Below are 14,740 nucleotides of genomic sequence, written 5' to 3' on the forward strand. Positions count from 1 at the left end.
AAAAGTCACATATATAAATCACAGAAAATGCTTAAAGTAGAAAGCATTTTGGCCTATTTCTTTCCATTCAATTTTATGGAATTGTCTACAATATTAAGAATACATAGTATATAAAAATTTATTAATATATCCTGTTTTTTAACATAGCTTTCTATATCATAAATATTGTCCCATGTCATTAAAACTCCTTGAACACGTAATTTTAATTATTTACATGATATTCATACTGTGCATGAGCCACAGCAAGACAATCATTTCTCTATTCATACATAATTTAAATTTTGAGCATTTTATTACCGTTATTAATTAAGCTATGGTGAGTACCTCTGTGCATAAAGCTTTTCTACATTTTGGATTATTCCTTAAAAATGCATATTGAACATATGAACATATTAATGCTCTTAAGACATATTACAAATTGCTTTCCAGAAAGATTTAACAATTTATAACCCCATCAGTAGCAAAAGAAAATGTCTAGCTCACCATAGTAATCTTGGCAATACTGAATATCAAATTTTTTCTTTAATATCAAATTTATCAAAATAAATTTTAAAAAGTATTTCACTAACTTATGCTACACTATACCAAAAGAATTTTCACAATGATGTTAGTTGGTAGTTATTTTCTTTATATGGAGGCTGGCATAGCCAGGAAAATCTACAGTTACTGCTTCCTCTCTGTACCTTTCTCTCTCTCTCTCTCTCTCTTTCTCTCTCTCTCTCTCTCTCTCTCTCTCTCTCTCTCTCTCTCTCTCTCTCACACACACACACACACACACACCTACATTTAAACCTACACTATGACCACATACCTATACACATGCCTAGGCACACACACATACATACAAAATGCTTCAGATCCTGAAGACTCAGTGTAGTATTTTTTTAATATCCCAGTGCTCTCTCCCTCCAGTACCATTCCCAACTAAATATAAGCTCCATCAGAATGAGGACCTTGTCTAGTCTAAGTATCTAGTCCATTACTGTCTGTCACATGATAGATGCTCAATAAATGAAAGAATGAACAAATGAATAAAAATATGAAGCATGGTAGGTTTAATTGGCCTTCAGGTTTTGTAAACCATCAATACCTGCTGAAACCATGTGTTCTTCTGCAGATCTCCAAGGTTGATATTGTGACCCAGTCATGCTAAGGCAGTTGATTTAATTCTGAAGCTGGCACTGACTGCCTCTTGTTCTGATGAAAACCTTTGTGTTTCTCCCCCACTCCAAATGGAGAGAGATTTCTGCTCCAAGTTTGAGAAAATCAAGTTCTTCAAAAGCCATATATTTCTTTCAATTTTACATGATCCTCTGTCAAAGATTTTCTCCCCTTCCCCGTAGGGACATAGTCCAGAGGACTAGTCTAATGACTATATCATGTTCTATTCAAGCAGAGGTGCAATAAGGAGCCTACATCCTTCAACTTGCACCTATGTCAAGGTGAGTCCCTGCTGTTTCCAGTACATGTCCTAGCCTCAGGCTTGCCTGGAAATTAAGGCAGGCTTCATTTATCCTTCTTTGTGTGAGAACCTTCAGCACAGTGTACAAACCCCAACTACTCACTTCTACCTATCATGCTGGTCTCGGATAATTAAATGGAGCTCTTGTTAGGTGCTCTAGATATTTATGAAGCCCCCATAGTTGATTAGATTGTAATGAATCAATATGAAAAGTACTTTCAGGTCACTGCTACTCAGCCAATTTTGGGCCATGTTATTGATTTATCTCACCTTCTCCTCAATCGTCTCATCATGACATACCACTTAGATTCTGGCTCTTATACTTAGAAAATTTCAGCAGCTTCCTAGGATATACTACTATTCCTTTTTTTTTTTTTTTTTTTTTTTTTTAAGGATGGTGCAGCTTGTAGCGGCCCATGCGGGCATCGAACCGGCAACTTTGGTGTTATTAGCACCTCGCTCTAACCAACTGTGCTAACTGGCCACCCCTACACTATTAGTCTTACAGAATTGTTCCCAGGCTAGCACCTCCTAAGTTCCACTGAAACCTATCTCCATATCAGTCACCTACTGGTCTGAAAGTCCTGATGAGCAATCAATTTATTCTTTTCTGTTGACTCCTACAGCCTTCTCCATGATATGTTTTCAAACTTTTCTGCTTGACTTAAACTCTACATCTTCATCATTCCTTCACTTAGTAAATGACGTTGTCCCTTCACTAAGACACATGCTTTCAAAAGGAACTCTTACAGCTTCCTTTCTCTATACTTAAAATATATTTACACTCTTCTCCTTCCAAATAGTCTCCAAAGAAATACAAGCTTTTTCCTAAGACTCTCCTTCCTCTGTACTTGATCCTAAATTCTTGATCTTTTGTCCTTCAGGCTCTTGATTCATCACAAAGACCTTTTTCATTCTTTTTGTTGTTGATTTTCTCACCTTTTTATTTTTTTAATTTTAGTTGACAAGCAATAATACATTACTTTCAGGTGTACAACATAGTGATTAGACATTTATATACCTTACAAAGTGATCACCACAATAAATCTAGTAGCCATCTGTCACTGTACATAATTATAACAATATTATTGACTACATTCCCTATTCTGTACATTACATCCCAGTGACTAATTTTATAACTGGTAATTTGTACTTTTTAATCCCCTTCACCTTTTCAGCCCATCCCCACACCCCCTCCCATGGTTTTCATTCCTGACTGTTCACTTTCTCTTTCCATTTTTGTTCTTCTCCTCTATCAGCAAACATATTCAGTTCCAACTATCCTAAAACAATCTTTCCTACAAATTTCTCAGGTCTTTTCACCATGAAACTTTTCAAAAGATTATTGTGTTCTTATTTTTGTTTGTTTTCTTTTTTTTTTTTTTTTACTTCCTTACCACTTAATATTTTCTTAAAGGAATGGATTTAATTAAGAGCCTGTTTTGTTCTAGGCATTCTACCAAGCAATTTCACCTGCCTCATTGAATCCTTATAACAATCATACAACTGGGAATGATTTTTTATAGCTGAGGAAACTAAGAGTGTCCTTAAGTAACTTTGCCAAATTGACACAGCTGGAAAGTGACAGAACTGGGATTCCAATCAGGTCTGTCACACTTTAAAACTCCTTTTACACCGTATCATGCTGCCTTAACTCGGCACCTTCTGGCTTCCAGTCCAACAGTCTAATGAAAACCCATTCTCAAAAGTTTTCAATATCACAATTGTTCATTCCAATGACTTTGCTTCAGTTATCATCATGGGAACTTGACTGTTCCTTTATGCTGAAAAACTTTTATTTCCTCAGTTTAACTACATCTTATTGTCCCCTTCTCTAATTCCCTTCATTTCTGATCCTCCACTGTACCCCACACTCAAACACATGCATCCTACAAACTTTAATTCTCCATCTTCTTCTGTTTACATTATCACACTCATTCACGAAGGTTTCCAGCAACCAGCCCTTTTTCACAGTATTCATCAGATATGACAGTATTGAATAAACTCCAGCACTCACTATCCTTGGCCTGTCACTAAATAGCTCTTCAAAACAGTGTTGTTTTATAGAATATCGCATCTTTTACTTTCCCTGTTGGCTTATTTTGTTGCTTATTTTTCTATTTTTTGTTTTATTATTGAACTGTCACGAAGCCCTATATTCTAAAATACAACCTTGACCACACTCTGCCAGAACAGCTTTGCATAAACACATCTCTCAGTTCTACTTGACCTCCAAGAATATCCTATCTTGCAGTTTCCCCCTTGTCCACACTGCCTTCCACCACCCCTCCAACCCCGGTTCTCCCATGCTCAACAAGTGAAAAGAAGACATCTACTAAATAATTATACTACATATGACTCCAATTAACTTGACTTTGGACTTCATTTACACTTCTCCAATATAACCTACAAATTCTACCTTACAATGTCAAAATCAACATTTCCAGAACTAAGCTTTGATTCTTTTCTGCCTCTCTCCCCCTCAAGCAAATTACCCTTTATTTGTCTTTTTTTTTTTTTCTGCTCTTAGAAGTATGTCTTGCCATTCACTCAAGGCCAAAATTTCAAGCATCCTTAACTTCTTTCCTATTTCCTAAAATCCAATTAGTCATTGAGTATTTTCTGTTTCAGCAAATATTTTTCTTACTTATTCCCTTTATCATCTTATCAATAATCTCTGTTACTTCTCATCAAGTTTTCTAACTGGTCTGCCTTCATTTTTTAAAATAACCAATCTATTTTATAAAGTTCTGCAAAATTAAGTTTCATAAACCTCAAATGATTACTCATTTTTGTTATTCAAAGCCTTGATCTATATAAATGTCTAATCATTATATTATTTGGTACACCTGCAATGAATATAATATTGTATATCAATATAATATTGTATGACAGTAATTGAAAACAATTTTTTAGAAATTAAGTAAATAAGATGGAAAAATAAAAGAAAGACAAAGGCTATATGATTTCAATTGTGTGTGGAATCTAAAGAACAAAATAAGTGAACAAACAAAACAGAGAAACAAATAGATACAGAGAACATTTTAATGGTTGCCACATGGGAGGGTGGGTAGAGAGGTGGATGAAAAAGGGAACGGGATTAAGAAGTATAAATAATAGTTAAAGAACAGTCATGCAGATGTAACATATAGCAAAAGGAATATAGAGCATAATATTGTAACTACTATGTATGGTGTCAGATGGGAATTAGATTTATTGGGGTGATCACTTCGGAAGTTATATAAACAAACAATCACTATGTTGTACACCTGAAACTAATATTGTATGTCAACTATAATATATGTAATTGAAAAATAAAAATTGTAAAAAATAATTGATTAAGAAAAAAGATACCTATTGACTAGAAAATACATTTCAAATTCCCTAGTCTAGCATTCCCAGGTGCTCCCTGATCTCAGTGCCCCTACCTCTTCCATGGATCAAATATAGCTAACCTGGACTTAACCACCTTTTCCAAGAAGCCTAATAGAAGCTTCACCTGAAGCGCTCTCTACATTTCCTAAATATGAACACATTTTCTCTCTCTAATTCTATTTTGGTACTTGTCCACCCTATTTTGAATATTAGATGTATGCGTTTGTCCTGTTTCTCTTAATAGACTAAAGAACGAATTTTTGTTTCATTCATACATGATGTAGTGGAAATCTATGAAACCTTGAGTCAGAATATCTATGTTCATATTCTAACAATTACTACTTTTGTGACACTAGGAAAGGTTAAAATATATGACTTCTTTGATACTCAATTGTTTCATTTGTTAAATGAGGATTCAATGCATACCTGGCATGTTCTATTATACTATGTGAGCAATAAATGGTTGGGGAATAAATGTCCAAGAGAAGAGAGCTTTCACCAGTCTCTCAGGTTGGCCAGAGCTTCACAAGCAGTATTTCCCCAAGATAAGAGAAAGTTTCTGAGAGCATCAATCCTCAATCCAACCAAACTCTCCACCTTTCAGGAATTCTAATTTACAAATGCCTGAGTTAAAAGTACATTTTTTCATTTTAGAGATCTTTCACAGTGTCTGGTACATGATAAGAACATAATTCCCACATTGTACTTCCCCAACAATTCATTCTTGATGTCTTACTATATGCCACATGGACATAGATCCATTAAGAAGGTTCCAGGGACAACATTTGTCTTCCAAATGTAATCAGTCTGTGTCCCAACAGGAAACAAATAAATGCAAATACAAATTGGATAGCTCAAAGAAGGTATAATGAAGGGATGATCAACAAAGATGTGGGCACATCAGGACAGTGGAATGACATGGAAATCGTTCACATCTTTAGGACAAGGTTAGGGAGTGGCCACTGGAACCTGGAAAAAGGAGTTAATATAATGGGCCAGCAGAAGAAAGGAAATGACTTTCTGTGGAGGGACACTGCCAGCCTGAGGAAACGCCTCAGGAAAAGAGCTAAGGTCATAAACTCTTTACTTCCTTCTCCAGCTTCTGCCAGAGCTCCCAATTGGCAACCCAATCAAAAAACAAGAGGGCAAGAGAGTCCATTAATACAATCTATGCACATCAGCTTCCCAAAGCCAGTGGTAGGGTGGTGAAGGGAAGAAAATGGAAGATACCAGGCACATTCATTTCTCTGAATGTGATTTCTGACACCTTACAGAGCTTTTGTTTTAGTAAGATGAACTTCTGGGATTAACTAAATATATTTCATCCTTTTGTTCATGTAGAATGTCATTAAATAAATAAATATAGTTTGTAGCGCTACCTAAAACATGTGTTTGGAAGGCTTTCAATTAATTTTTCTGCGTATTTTAGTCCATTTTAATTCCCTTGAAAAGAACAACCTCTTCTTTATTATAAATGCAACAGTTTTCCTGAAATAATTTTATTACATAAATGTAATGCTTATCATACTGTTCTTATCTCCTAGTCACTGTTTATCCCTATTTTAGAACATGTGAAGTGCCCTCACTTTGGAAGCACCATGTTCATGCTCCAGAATCATGTGAATAAAGAGAATTTAGGGTGTGAATTGGATTAACTAATTGGACAGATTTATTTTTATATTCCCTAAAAATGTGACCTAAGACCCTAAGAGCATGCAAATGCAGCCCTCAGTTCAGAGAAAGTCATGGTATGAGAGAGTGAAGAAAGCAAAAAATTCCATAAAGACGTGTGTTTCAGCAGATACCTGAACAGTATCCCAATGTTTCTAAGTGAGTATTTCCTATGTTCATGTCAGTACTTCTTTCTGTACCTCATTCTCATACAATCTTTAATCTAACAGTTCAAATTCTTCTGGATATATAAAAAAATAATAATAAAAGAAAATCTGGGCTCTTTTACCAAACTATTATTATAGCATAATGAATGCCTAAAGTTCAAGAAGGGTCTAGAGTGTTTGTTTGGAATTAAATTAGCCATGTCTAGCACTGGTAATCATGTCAAAATGATCTCTTCAGAAATCCTTGCAGTATCATGATCTCCAATGACAAAACCTCAAGAAAGAGGAGAAGAAAATCTAATAAGAGTGGCTATTTATAGTTACATAGTACCATTCAGGGCATTTCCTTGAAACTATTATGGACTCCCAGTACATATCTATCACAGGAAATTTGTCTATGGAAAGTTTGAATTAGCTTAATTACTTAATTAATTACTTATCTTGGTCCAGGAAGTCCTTTTAACCCACCAGCCAACATAAATTGTCACAATATATTCATTTTCCCCATGAATACCTCATATCAAACCTTTCAGAACCCTGTAGAACAATTTGATCTGGTTACCCAACCTGTGCACAGATGTGTCTCAGCTTCCTTCTTTCTAAGGGACTGCAATAACAAGATCCTCCCTTACTGTAAATTTATTTAACCCACTCCCAAAATTATTTTCCAAAACATTTTCACTTACTTATTACTAACTCTGCTTCCATTTTGCCTTTCAGTCACTCAATTCCTTCTTTTAAATTAATTTTTAAAAAATAGTTACTTATAGATATATGTGTGGGGGCTAAAAAAAATTAATACTTTTCCCCCATCTTCTAAGTTCTTCTAGCTGGGATAACAATAAAATTAACAGAGACAGATTAACAAGAGAAAATCAAATTTTTATGTGCATGGTAAATTCACATAAGAGTGAAAACTCCAAAGACAGTGAGGCATATTGGGTATGCATGACATTTTGGATAAAGGAGAAAGTGGGGGCGGGGGATAGGGTATTATATTTCAGAAGTCAGAAAGGGTGATTTACAGGTAGTTGAGGAAGATGGAACATACATGGCAGGAAAATTCTATCTGAATCTCATGGGCAGGATGTGGGGAGGGTCAAAGATTCTTTCTGAGTCTTGTTTCTTAACGAACAGCTTAAAAAAATTAATATCCCAAAAGGCAGCTTCCAGGTAGCAAAACTTTGGTTCCCTTCATATGCCTTGAAGAAAATGATCTTATCTCACTTAATTTGGTGATCCCCTTAAAGAGTCTGACACATAATGACTATCTAGTAGATACTTAAATATGTAGAAGGATGATTGAATGGATGAATACATTGAAGAAAGAAAATAAACTGTATTGCTATTTCCTTTAAATAGATAACTTTTCCACTATATATTTTAATTTTTAAAGCACCAACAGGAGACTGTGAACATGAAAATGTAGACACAAAGGATGTCATAAGGTTTAAAAACTGTATGGGATTCAAAGGACAAACAAGTTCAAAAATGGTATATATGTACCTACTTGAAGAGTCTCATTGTACATTAACGTACTAAAAGATGTGAGACACAGAATTGTACACCTGAAGTCTATGTAATTTTACTAACAATTGTCACCCCAATAAATTTAAATTTTAAAAAAAGCTGTGAGATAGTCTGCCTCTAAATATATATATATATATATTTAAGCTTCCAGTCAAGCTGGCAGAGTAGGTAAATGCTGTGCTCACCTCCTCCCACTACCACATCAAAATAACAAATAAACTACAGGACAACCATCATTGATAAACACCTGAAGTCTAGCTGAACAGAAGTCCTATAACTAAGAAAACACAAAAGAAGCCACATACAGACTGGAAGGAGTGGTGGAGACAGAACAGACCAGTCCCCACACCCACATGTGGCAGTTGAAAATTGAGGGTGATATCTTGGCTTCAGAGGTCCCCCCTGAGCACAAGGGGTCCCAGCCCTCCACTAGGCTCCCCAGTCCAGGATTCCAGTGCCAAGAAGAGAAGTCTCCATAACTTCTCGCTGTGAAAAACAACGGAGACTTCAAGTAATTCTTCAGTGATGGTTGTTCTGTAGTATAGTTTCAATTTTGAGGTGATTGTGGGAGGAGGTGAGCACAGAATTTACCTACTCCACCATCTTGACTGGAAGACACAAGAAACATGAATTTTAAAAGGCACTTCCAAAGAGTTATTTTATGAAACCTGGACAGTTTATTTTCTATTTTTCAAGCTTATGAAAAGCAGGATTTTTTTTTTTTTACATTGAGTATTTATTGAGCCCATTCTTTGTACTAGACCTTATGTTAGGCACTAGAAGCACAATAGGAAATAGGACACTATCCCTGTTCTTGCATAGGTCCCTGCTGAATAAGAGATACTAGCATGTAAAGAACTAATTACATAATGAGTAGAGTCATAAACTGTGCACTGCAGGGGGGAATAAGAAGAGAATAACAAACAGCCCTTAGGAAAGTTAGGAAAGACGAGCATAGTGGATGCTGCCATCTTCACCCCCTCAACCAGGCCCTGCTCACCCCACCAGGACTTGAGCACTGATTGATGCTGAGGGACCGCACCCCCTTGTACTAATTCAGGACTACTCTGCTCCCTTATCCCACTTCTGAGCTCCCTGTAAGAGTGGCTAGGGCCTTTGTTGTGACTACATCTGCAATCACCTACCCCAATTCATCTTCCCTTTTGCTTACTAACCCAGGAGTAAGCAAAATTTTTCTGAAGGCTGTTGAGTGAATGTTTAGGCTTTGCAGACCACATAGGTGGGTCTCTGTGAGGTATTATTTTTTTTTATTTTTCTGTTTTTCAGAACTTTAAAAATGTAAACACCTTCTTACTGAGTTTAGGGACACATACAAACATGCTGTAGGCCAGATTTGGTTTGCTTAACCTTCTTTTACCAAAACTGCTTTCCTCACCTGCTCCCCACAGGGGTTCATTCCAAGAGGACTCCTGGGGAACTGACTATGACAGCTTGGTAAAGGAATTAATTGAGACTGAAAGATTTAACAAGATTTTGCTAGACAAAGGTGGTGACAATGTTGAGTTTACCTAAGTTATATGGCCTTAGAAAATAAAAATGGTTAATCCTCCCAACCTTTTGTTTTTCAAAAACCTTTGCTCTATTGTGTTCCAAAAAAGGCTTACTGCGAAGAACCACATATTTCATATATGACTGGCTGAACTGTTTGTCCCCCCAAAACTAGCTCGATACAGAAGAAAACATTTCTTGTTCATCTGACTGACTAAGACTTGCACTGATTATAAAAACCAATCTCAACTATAAAATCATTCCACATATAACTTGTCTATTCTTCCCTATGAAATCTAAGGCAAAACCACCCTACCAAGATACTCTGATCCTCGCATCTGGGATGCTCTCCCTATTGCAATATTCTGAATAAAATCAATCTCCTTAGTTGTTCTGGGATTTTTTTTTTGCCATTCACAGTGAGAAGATGACTGCCAGCACCAGAAAATGTACAAAGCCACCAAAGTACAAAAGGACCTGGTATTGTTGAATATACACTAGGAAGTTTGATGTGATGGGAATATAGAGTTATGGTTGGTCAGTAGAGAAAGCTACAGCAGTAACTGGGATAAACTAAAAGGCCATGAATATTAAACCAAGCATTTGATCCTTAATTTGGGAAAATACCTGAGGCCTTTGTACAGTCTCCTCTTGGAGGTATAAAGGCTTGGCCACTAACCAGGGTAAACTATTTCAAGCAAAGGACAAAAAGACAGACTTTAAAAGTAGTCATCAAGAGTGCATGGTCCCTAAAGCAGATGTCATCATCTGACAAACCTTTTTTTTTCTTTTTTTAAGCTTTTTTATTTATTCAAGTGTGTTTTTCCAGGATCCATCAGCTCCAAGTCAAGTAGTTGTTTCAGTCTAGTTGTGGAGGGCACAGCTCAAGTGGCCCATGCAGGGATCAAGCTGGCAACCTTGTTGTTAAGAGCATGGCGCTCTAACCAATTGAGCTAAATGGCCTCCCGAGCTGACAAATCTTTAAAAACCCTCAAAAGAATTTTAGAGAACTGTATGTCCACTGTATGTACATTTGTAAGTTACACGAGATTTATTTTAATAAAAAGTTTAAATGGTTGCATGTTAATTTCAGACATATTGTAAATACTGACATTTTGAAGTAAAATATTCATATCAAGTTTTTAAAAGTATCCAGTAGAATCTAAATACCCTAGATATATCTATTTTAAAAATTATTAAAACAAACGTTTTTCTAATTTTATATAGTTCTTTTTCCTTTATCTCCTTGAACTTTTTCATGTCATTTCACCAACAAATTTTATCCTAATGTAATATATTTTTATACTGGAAGTAAAAGTCTTTCATGCTGGAAAGTATAATACATATCTGTTACAAAAAATATGTATATAATTTTTCCTATGCCCATAGGGTCTAAGAATCTAATTTTTTTTCTTTCTTCTATTAATAATTGTTCAAAACAACATAATTATATTACAAATTTGATACCTGGTTATTAAAGATTTTAAAAAAATAAAATTTATTGCAAATGTATGTCATCCTGATACGGTCTGAGATAATTTATTTCCAATTAACTTAAATATCTGTGAATGAATATTACTTCTATAAAGAGAGCAGGTTCGGCATCAATTTATTTTTTGTTTTTTATTTCATAAAGATAAGCAATGAGCAAACTTGATCTGACACATAAGTAGATAGGAGTAACAAGAGTTTTCTTATAACAATGTCACTCTGGTCTTTAAAATCTTCTGAGGTTTACACCAAAATTCATACAGTAATCTAGTATCAACAACTATTGCTAATGATATCAATTCACAATTTGTCAGGTAGCCCTTCTATTGTATTGAAAGCAAAGAATTAGAAACTAATTATGTGCAAAGAGCTTTGTTAGAGTCACTGACATTCTCAGCTTCTGGGAAGAGCACAAAAGTTTTGCCAAGATTCATCCAGTGACTAGCCTTATGCCTGTAACTATTTGACTTAAAGGCATTTTATTTAATCTGATATACTCAGACAAGGAGGAGAAAATAAAATATTAAATTCAATACACCTTTGTTAATGCAATAATCCTTTTTCAATAGTTGTTTTCAGGAATTGCAGAGTTAACTCATTTAATTAGTGGAAAACGTCCAGCATATAACCTAATTAGCAAAACCAACCATCATTTTCACATCAATCAGCCAAATCAGAAGAAAAAAGAAAAATGGACTTCAAAATTTCACTTACAATGAAAGTGTTAATACATATTTTTAGAGATATAATAATCACTGTGAAATAAATGAGGAAGCCTATCTTGTAATCTTGTTTTAAGACTAAAATTTGTCACGTTTAATATAATTGAATTTGTCCATATTCTAAGTTGAAAGCATTATAAAATGCCATTTTTATTTCTTAATTTGCAAGACTGTTATGTGTAAAATTAGGAGTTATTTATGAAGTGAGGAGTATGATATCTAGCACAGTACTTCTTTGGTAAATGTGTACATGCATGTATTACACTCTGGTGTTCAGCTTTGGTGTATAATTAAGAACCACGTATAAAACATAATAAATCCACAATCAAAATTCCCTATGTATTTAGTGAAAGAAATGATGTGTACTGCTAAAAATTATTTAGTCCAAAAATCAGCATACAGTTTTATTTTTTGTAACAGGAAGTAGAAATTATTAAATATTTTATTGATGGAAAAGATTAGACTGACTGAAATTGAAATATTTATTAAATAATTTGAGAAAATAAGTTTAACTACATTAGCAATTAATGAATTCCAGTGTTAAAGAAGTCACATGAAACATTCATTTATAGTTTTCATCCAGTAGCTTAAAAAATTTCATATTGTCAGAATATTTTCCAGTTACATGTAAAAGCATTGACAACCTAATTTCCAATACTGTGGCTCTTCATTTCAAGCCAGTCACATGGTTTGAGGATGACAAGTGGCTCAAGGCAATAGAAGAGGTGAAGAGGCATTATTCCACTCTCCAATGTATTTGAATTCAGAACATGACAACACTCGATCAATAGTCAAACATCCTTAGCACCCTAGAACTTGGTACACCCTGGGAAAACATACCATAGTAAGTTTTAGGTGAGGGATATGCCTTTGATTTATAGAGTGGAGGTAAAGTTATTATAATACGAAAAGGAAGGTGACAGAAGAGAATCTACTTGACCATTCAGGAGGTTTCTCAGCAGATTTATTTTAGGAAAAGTACATGTGGAAATTAAAAACCAAAAAACCACTTCCTTAACTTTTTTTGCAAACTCCCAAAGATACTCATAACCCAGTTGGAAAACTGCCATCATAAGGATTGTGCTGTCTAGTTCTAGGCTGCTAGAAATATAATAGGATTCTACCTAATAATAAGAAAATGAACAAAAGCATGAGATATCTGGCAAAGTTTTTGCCTTACTCTATGTCACAGAGATTTTGCACACTTGCACACTTGCTTCTTTATATTTCTATTAAAGAATAGAAGAAGTCTACCTCTTTATGTCACAAACAAAAAAGGAGAAGTTGTAATTGGAGGTCATTACTCCCAATCATCTCAGGAATAAAAGAGAGAGTCACCTCCCCCTCAGGTAAGCAGCGCTCAATTTGATCCACAGAGTTTGCCTCTTAAGACAGGGTGGACGAGATGGGGTGGGGGTATAAGAGTCACTGGGGATAGGCCTACTGGGCTGAGCAGGGGAAACATCTTCACTGTTCAATCATTCAAAATAACTCCAGGAAAAATAAACTACCATTGTAGAGCTGAAAAACCAGTACAAGCAATATCTGTGTATGACTTAATAGTTTTACAGAAAAATACAAGGGACTTTACTGAAAAACTCATTAGGCTGATGTCTGCTTTCTAGACTTCTTTGTATTACACTGACTGTCCTATCATGGGTCCTACTGATTCATTTAGGACCTACAAATTAGAAGAGAATCCCTCTTTGGCTAACAATAATATAAATTAGGTGATAAGCAATTGTATACTTTCAAAATTGCCATATATATGAAATATAGAGAGTTTCACTTGTTGAAACCTAAATACTTCTGTATTCATGTTTATTATGAATTTTTAAAAAAATGAAGAGAAAGAAAAAGAAGAAAAGTCTTTTTAAAGAAAGCCTAGTGGAAAAACTGCTTGAGTGCTTTAATTTACATTTTAAAAATTAATCTTGTAGCATCTTATACAAAATTTTATAATTGGTTCTATAGTTAATTAAAATTTCATTAGTGAGCAGATATGAAAAGCACAGCTTATTTGAAGTATTTATTATTCCTCCTTGGATTGCTAATGAATTAAAGCCTCAAGTGCATCTATATTAAAGTCGCCTTCCTGCTCATGCTCTAGTAATATGTTAAAACAAAGAGGGGTTCATATATTTGCTGCTACAATTTTTCCTGCTTTACTTGGGAATGTCAATTTATTCCATAGCACTTTCTGAAAAATTAACTACTGTTTCAACTAACATAGTCTTTTCCAGTCCAGTTACTTTAATAATTAAGATGCTACTTGAAGTTCATTTTTATTTAAGCATATTATAACTTTGTCAACATTTTTCTCTCCATCAAAAGGTCGCTTTGAAGTCACATCAACATATTAACTGTTCTAATCTGTAGACTCTTCATGAAATAAGATGCTGTTTCACCCTCTGGAGTTTGATTAGTATTCCTTAATCTATTTAAGACAGATTTAAAGAACGCAATCATTGATACACATTTCCGTCTTTTTTAAGATGCTTGGGATATTTCTTAATTACACATGGCCTACTATGAACTTGATTAAATTATCTACAAAGTAAAATGGATATGTACAGATATTTGTGTTAGTACTGAAAATTATTAAGATCTATTTCTGTATTCAGAGAACCATGAAAAACATTCCTTAAAGGCTTAAAATATTTTCTATTATGAAAATTTATCACTTAATTTATTACAAGCCAATTAAAGAAAACTATTATAATTATGAACAGCAGAGCAGACTCACTACTACAAATATGTGTTTTTCCACTGCTATACCAAGGTGAATTTTTCCCACCTAAAATAGGAGTAAG

The sequence above is a fragment of the Rhinolophus hipposideros genome (assembly GCF_964194185.1).
Source record: "Rhinolophus hipposideros genome assembly, chromosome: 9".
Lineage (NCBI taxonomy): Eukaryota > Metazoa > Chordata > Mammalia > Chiroptera > Rhinolophidae > Rhinolophus > Rhinolophus hipposideros.